Here is a 6834-nt window from a genome sequence, read left to right on the forward strand (position 1 = left end):
CTGCAAGTATCACTATTACAAGATCCCTCAGGCTATTTTCCATTTGCCTGGGGCGTTTTTTTCCAAATTTTTCTCCTGGAGGAAATACACAAAATCTGAGGGTACCAATAATATATTCATCTTTTCTTTGTCATGTCCTAGCAACAAACTTTTTGCTTCTATTTTTCAAAAGGACGGTATTTGTCAAGAAATAAGAAATGACAATTCGCAAAAATATAAATATTCAGATATTTTTCACATAGGGTCATGTATCAATCTTTTGGGGTTGTTTAATATGTAACTGGGTTAGCTGGGCCAAGAATTGAGCCTAGAATTTCCTGCAAGTGTCATCGTTTTCAAGATCCCTCAGGCTATTTTCCATTTGCCCGGGGCATTTTTTTCCAAAACTCCTCTAACTGGAAGAAATACATAAAAACTGAGGGTACGAATAATATATCGGTCTTTTGTATGTCTTGTGACAGCAACAAATATTTTGCTTGTGTTTTTCAAAAGGATCGTTTTTGTCAAAAAAACAAAAATGACAATTTCCATAAATTAAAATACTGAAATATTTTTCAGATAGGAGCATGTATCAATCTTTTGGTATCGTTTAAGAGCAATTCTCTGTAATCACCAAAAACTTTTGGCACGCATAGTTACAGATTTAAATTTTTATATCATAATTTGATACAGGTGTGTGAGTGATTGTAAAATCTAAAAATAGTTTTTGAATTGTAACCTTGGTTGCCATAGAAACGGGATACAAACTTTCTGATTTTTCTTGTAAATCATGAAAATCTGTAAATTTTCAACTAAAACGATGTCTAGAAATGAACAGAGATATCTAAATTTGTGTTTATTGTTGTTATCCAATACTTAGAGATTCAATCAACAATGTTTACAGTTTAATTTTAATTTTACACTCATAAATGCTTACCATTGCAAAATGTCAAAAATAGAGTAAATTTTGCTCAGTTTTTACGGACTTAAAACAAAAAAATGCAGCCATCTACAAATTAAGCAATAATAAAACATGAAAGGTTGATATTTGGTTAAATTTAAAAAATTAAAAAATTGGTGGGCAAATGATAAGTGTAAAAGAAATTGAAGGTGAATATCCATTTTTCTTGCATTTTGAAGCATTTTTTGCTTCCCAATTACTTCCCTTGGATTACTCTCTAGCGTTTGGAGGTACAATATGTAGCCACTTGTAGTGGTAAACAAATAATTTGGTGAGAAAACTTATCAAAGCGGGTCCGGGATGAGGATTGGCAGTGTGGAAGAAGGAAAAAAGGCCAAGATATAACACATAAGAAGACAAGAGGTAATTATAAATATTACAAATGCTAAGTATGTATACTTTTTTCTATTTTATTGGCTTGCATGCATGTAACCCGAGATTCCTCTGCTATGAAAATTGTGACACCTGAAGGGACCTCTGTCCTGACTCTCCCCGGTACATTTACATACATAATTACATAAAAATACATGTTGATGGCAGACCATGAAGACATGAATCAGGTCAGACACAATTTCTTTATATAACCAGGACCAGTACAATCAATTGATTATGCTAGGTAGATAGCTGTAGGCCTATATTTTCAAAGCACCATTTAAGTCACTTGCGCAGTGCAGTGTTTAGAGCGTCTGCTCTAGAATTGCAAAGTAGGGCGTTTATGCTTAGATCGCAGGTTCATATCCCACTGTGGGACATGGAGACCAACCCTTCGGATGCTATAGTCTACAAACTGAGGTCCCGTGTGGCAGTAGCCAGTAGGCACTTGAACAAATAAATCCCTTGTCATGAGTGACAAGTATAGGACAAAATTTGTATCTCTCCAACGGCAAGTGGTGGGTCTCTCCATATTTGTACTAAAAAATTCTGAAGACTAGACATTATACAATCAATGTAATTTTCTTAACATTAAATGAAAGTTTCCCTTTCAGAAAAGAAAAGAAAACAGGTGTATAAAAATATCTGAAGATGAACAAGCAAATTCAAAGAATTGTGGTCCCCCGCTTTCAGTATCTTTGTGGGTGAGATGTTATTTTTATGACATATTGTCTGTAATATGAACATATACTATCATATGTCATTTATTTAGAAAGTAACATTGAAGTTGATTTTTGTTTAAGGATGAAAACCCTAATCCTGACTGTTAAAAAGTTATGGCCAAAGATAACATTTTTTAAAAGTAGGTCAACTCAAAGGTCAAGATCAAAGGGTCAAGGTTGTTGAGATACAATGAAAGGTTTTCTTACAAGGATTACATATGTGAAGTATGAAAGCCCTAGCTTTTACTGTTCAAAAGTTATGGTCAAGGTTAATTTTTTTTCGTAAGTACGTAAATCTTTAAGGTCAAGGTCAAAAGGTCAAAGTTGTTGATATCCAATGAAATGACTTGCCACAAAGAATACATATGTGAAAAATAAAAGTCCTAGTGTCTACCGTTCAAAAGTTGTGAACAAAGTTATAGTTTTTTAAAAAAAAGTAGTTAAAGCTCCAATGTCAAGGTCAAAGGGTAAAAGTTGTTGGTATCCAATAAAAAAGAATTACATATGTGAAGTATGAAAGACCTAGTCCTCACCGTTCAAAAGTTATGGTCAAGGTTAAAGTTTTTTCATAAGTACGGAAATCTCCAAGGTCAAGGTCAAAGTTGTTGATATCCAATGATAAGACTTGCCACAATGAATACATATGTGAAGTATGAAGGCATAGTATCTACTGTTCAAAGTTATAGCCAAAGTAAAAGCTTGGAATTTGTGTTTATAAGTGGGTCAAAGGTCAAGGTCAAAAGGTCATATTTGGTGGTATCCAAAGAAAAAATACACCTGTGAAATATGAAAGTTATAGCTCCACTAAATCAAAATTTATGGGCAAGTTTAAAATTTTTGTGACGGACGGACAGACGGACAGCTAGACAGACTGACGGACAGACGAATGAGATTTAATGTCCCCTCACTTTTGCCAAAGCGGGGGACAAAAATCATGGTATGATGAAATTTTTGTGTATAACAGTAAATTCTTATACATTACAGCCATATTATATAATACACATACTCCTATATATAAAACTAAAAGTAAATAGTTCTGTCAATAGAGAGGTTAAGCATTTTACTGTGTACATCTACCTCTACATGTAAATCTAGCAGTGATTTTACATCGTGTTCTGTTTAACAATCTGCATGTGTACCGGTATGTGTAAAACATCATTTCAGCACGACACTTTTCAATCCATTTGTTTCAAATAAATCTATTACTTGAAATAAAAAAAAGATACATTGGATGTATGTAATAAATACTCAAATTCATACCAAACACAAGCTGAAAAATAAATATTCTGTAGTTTGAGTTTAAGAAGCTACAAGTTCCCACTTATGTGTACTTGTGAGTCTATACATTGTGTACAACTTGTAGAATTACATGGTATGCAAAACTGATGACTTAAATTGCATTAAAAATATGGGATTTCCCTAGGGACACGTACATGGTCATATCTGCTTAACCTCTCTTTTATATAATGCTTGACCTGTACATAATTTTGTAAGGATAATATGACTTTTGATCATGTTGACAAAAAATAATTAATATATAGATTGATTTTTATTATAAAATTAATTTTTATTTTGAATTTAGTAATTTTTAACAAAAATTAAATTATATTCATTTTTTGTTTTCAAAGGATTCACCAAAGAGGCTGAAAAGGAACAAGAACATATACACATGTAAATCATGGCTATAACGGAATTCAAATGAAACCTTGAAGTTAATTTTGGAAAAGACAATTTCAGAACTTGGGACAGCTTATAGATGCATTTCTCTTCAAGGTAACCAGTTTCAAAAATCAAATCTAAATTGTTAGAAAAACACAGGACTATATGTAGTATATGGTCTGCTCATTTCTCTTTTATTGATCAAAATGATTTTTGAAATCATAATAATATATGTATGTATAAAGAAAACATGTTTAACTTGTACAACTGTCATAATGATCATTAGAAAAACACCTCTTGATTAGGGTTTGCTTTTACAATCATGTATTTAATTTAATTATGTATTTAATTGAGTTTGATATTTGTCTTCATTTGAAGATATTGAAAATTGTATTAACTTCTGCAGGTAGAAAAAAGTCATCTTAAATATATGAGTGGAGATGCAACATCATGAAATTCAAAGTAAAGTGCAAAGCTGAATATCATAAAATCTCCAAACAACGGTGAAGCTTTAAAAGTTGGAGATATGGCATTAATTTTTTTCCTTAGAAAGTACCATGATGTCTGTTACTAATAATCTAGTTTCCCAAATGAGGAGCAATTTAGCTGGCTTGTCAGATTGATTTTCCTGAAGATGAAATTGGAAATGAGAATATTCATGTGTGTCTCCATACTGGAAATCCTCAAGATTCAACCATATTTCTAAGTGACTCAGTAAGGTCATTATTTAAGGACACTCTTAACAGCTCACTAATGAGCTCTACTTGAAGGACTCATTTAATACAGTAAGAGTGATCTCCCCTTAGAAGTCAGATAGAAAAAAATGGTTGCTTACCATTTATTTCACAATTAGGAATAGATTAAAATATCTTTACTAGCATAATCTTAGACAAAGAATAATTGATTAATATTCACATTAATCTTCCCAATAGTCAACAACAGGGTTTTCTGTTCATGAACAATTCATAACATTTTTCTTGTAGAAATAATGCAGGTACATGTACTTGTTGAAAATGAACTAATAGTCTCAATGTACATACCTTTATATGATATTTTTTCCTTAATTGAAAGTCTGCAGATCACTTCTTGATACACATGTATTGTTTAGAGCTTCTTTAAATTTCATATGATATGTATTGCTTATTAAAATACATTATGGTTGATAATTAATTTTGATAAAGGTTGAAAAAAAATTCACAAGCTAACAGTACTTGTCTTAATTGTAATACTTTGTAGCCTTTTGTTCTATCATATGCAGCAGCTAGCTATGTAAATTTTTTTTTGTTTTGGATTTTGTTTCATGTTCATATATTATAAAAGCATATAATTTAGAAATTATGATGTAGCTTTATTAACTGCAGTTATCAGTACTAGAGGACTATTATTTTTGTATTGTGCTAGAAATGGGGGGGGGGGTATATTTATGATCATATTCTTGCCTATAGATATGAATAAATATTTTTTTTATGGTGTAGCTGACAGTGTCTCATTGATTTTACAAATTTAAGCTTAAATTCCTTGAATTTTTATTTTAAAAAGAAAAATATATCTTGTTATATGAAATGTTTACCAAAGCTGTTTTTTGGCAAAATGCCAATTTTATGATTTTTCATTTAGTTATAGTCAACATTTGTTCTTATTTGCCCATGAATGTTTTTGAATATTTTCATTATTTGTGACAAGTACCTTCAGATGAAATAGGTGATACATTGTGAAAGTTCTGCTAATTTTTTATTTTTTTCTTCCCAAAAAGTTGTAATTTATCAGTTTTGACCAAATTTCGAAAAGTTGATATTTTGCTCTACTGTTTGACAAAATATTACAAAATTTTCAAATAATTATTAAACATATTAAAGATATCCATTGAAAGTGTTGAATGTTGTAGTTTTATAAGAAATTAGCAACAGAGTTCTAATCTTAAATATGGGTTCAGCACAGATGGTGTAAAACTGTGATTTTAGCAAAATTGCCATACACAAATTAGCCCTATATGTCAGAAATTTTGTATCCAGGTTACCATGGTAACGGAGGATGTCCAGAAAAAAATTATGCCATACATATAAGTTTTACCCTAGGAAGATACTGTATGCCAAGTTTGAAGAAAATCTGAGACTATGCGTGCCAGACCCTTTCAGAATTACTTTGGTGATTACAGAGAATTGCTCTTAATATGTAACTGGGTTAGCTGGGCCAAGAATTGAGCCTAGAATTTCCTGCAAGTGTCATCGTTTTCAAGATCCCTCAGGCTATTTTCCATTTGCCCGGGGCATTTTTCTCCAAAACTCCTCTAACTGGAAGAAATACATAAAAACTGAGGGTACGAATAATATATCGGTCTTTTGTATGTCTTGTGACAGCAACAAATATTTTCCTTGTGTTTTTCAAAAGGATCGTTTTTGTCAAAAAATCAAAAATGACAATTTCCATAAATTAAAATACTGAAATATTTTTCAGATAGGAGCATGTATCAATATTTTGGTGTAGTTCAATATGTAACTGAGTTAGCTGGGCAGCAATTGAGCCTAGAATTTCCTGCAAGTGTCACTGTTTTCAAGATCCCTCAGGCTATTTTCCATTTGCCCGGGGCATTTCTTTCCAAACTTTTTTACTGCAAGAAACACACAAAAACTGAGGGTACGAATGATATATTGGTCTTTTCTACATCATGTCCCGGAAACAAACATTTTACTCCTATTCTTCAAAATTACGGTATTTGAGATAAAAATCAAAAAGAACAATTTCCATAAATTAAAATACTGAAATATTTTTCAGACAGGAGCATGTATCAATCTTTTGGGGTTGTTTAATATGTAACTGAGTTATCGGGGCCTAGAATTGAGCAAAGGATTTCCTGCAAGTGTCAGCGTTTTCAAGATCCCTCAGGCTATTTTCCATTTTCCTGGGGCATTTTTTTCCAAACTTTTTTACTGCAAGAAATACACAAAAACTGAGGGTACGAATGATATATTTTTCCTATCTACATCATAGCCCGGCAACAAACATTTTGCTCCTATTTTTCAAAATGTAGGTATTTGTCAAAAATCAAAAATGACAATTCCCGAAAATTGAAACCTTGAAATATTTTTCACATAGGAGCATGTTTCAATCTTTTGGGGTTGTTTAATATGTAACTGAGTTATC

The 6834-nt window shown here is 31.7% G+C and overlaps 1 long non-coding RNA gene across 1 annotated transcript; it reads left to right on the forward strand.

Moving 5' to 3' along the window:
• Positions 1-1202: 1202 nt before the first annotated feature.
• Positions 1203-4593, forward strand: LOC134244641 (uncharacterized). Its single transcript, XR_009987262.1, has 3 exons — positions 1203-1303; positions 3663-3807; positions 4100-4593. It is a non-coding gene; the product is annotated as an uncharacterized LOC134244641 (long non-coding RNA).
• Positions 4594-6834: the final 2241 nt, after the last annotated feature.

Source organism: Saccostrea cucullata, unplaced genomic scaffold (genome assembly GCF_032062105.1).
Source record: "Saccostrea cucullata isolate Sc308-1 unplaced genomic scaffold, CSIRO_AGI_Scuc_v1 ctg21104, whole genome shotgun sequence".
NCBI lineage: Eukaryota > Metazoa > Mollusca > Bivalvia > Ostreida > Ostreidae > Saccostrea > Saccostrea cuccullata.